The following is a 1056-nucleotide window of genomic DNA, read 5'->3' as shown; positions in this document are numbered from 1 at the left end:
CACTCTTGTGTAAACTTTGTAGTACTCAAAAATGTAGTGGACCTGGATTATCTTCTCCAGGACTTCAGAGATAACTCAGTTAAACAGCTCTTCAAAACTGTCTTGATACAATATTTATGTAAGATTTTATTAAAATTGTCCCATCAAGTTGGATGTGCTTATATAAAACAACGTCAGGCTTCTCTTTAGCTTTGTTTCACAGCTGTCTTCCCTGTCTTAATTGCTGGAGTGTGTTTATCTGTTTAGTCTGCATTTCAGGCTTGAACAACTGTTTGGAGTTGACTTGGTTGGTACATTTGTCCCCTGGTGTGAAGTTATGAATTCAGCCTGCCAAGGCTGAGCAGCCAGGGCAGCGTTGGGTGCTGTCAGCAGCCCGGAGAGAGCATTCCCCGCTCCGGGCCCCAGACATGGCGTGTTCCTCGCACACCTGGACTCACAGTGCCAGAGGGCCGGCTTGTACTTCTTCATCTTTCCTGGAACAGGAAGGGGAAACTTCATTTCAGGATTAAGGTGTCAGATCAGCATTCAGCACCAGGGAGGAGGAGCAGGGTGGGAGGGCAGGTAAAACAGGTTATAATCCTATTTTCTCAAGCAGTCCAATGAAAGCCTTCCTTGTCAGTCCATTGCCACACTTTTACTTTGTCTGTCACTATTTTGTCAAGTCTCTCTCAGATCAAAGCCCCTGGTTTAAAAGTCTGCTGTCAAGAATATTTGAAAATAACTGCAGTGTCTTTATTTTTTTTCAATATTGAGTTCTAAAATAGCATTTTAATTTTATTTTAATAATTCAAATTATTTTAAACTTCATTTGCATAAAGTAACTTTCCACATTCCCCCCTCCTTCCTCTCCTTGTTTAGTAACTTTTCTTCATCCTACACAGTGCACTGTTTAATAGGAGAATGCTGTGGAGGAATTAAAGGGAGGAAGGGCCACTTTTAATTTTGATATGTCCCCATTTTGACTTCAAAAGGAGACCAAACACATTAGATTGATACAGTAGAAGTTGACAATCTTTTCACACTGTACGTATTACTTACATTTCTTTTTATTTGCCT

Source organism: Taeniopygia guttata, chromosome 1 (assembly GCF_048771995.1).
Source record: "Taeniopygia guttata chromosome 1, bTaeGut7.mat, whole genome shotgun sequence".
In the NCBI taxonomy this organism is placed as follows: domain Eukaryota; kingdom Metazoa; phylum Chordata; class Aves; order Passeriformes; family Estrildidae; genus Taeniopygia; species Taeniopygia guttata.
Note: the sequence above shows the minus strand (reverse complement) of the source record.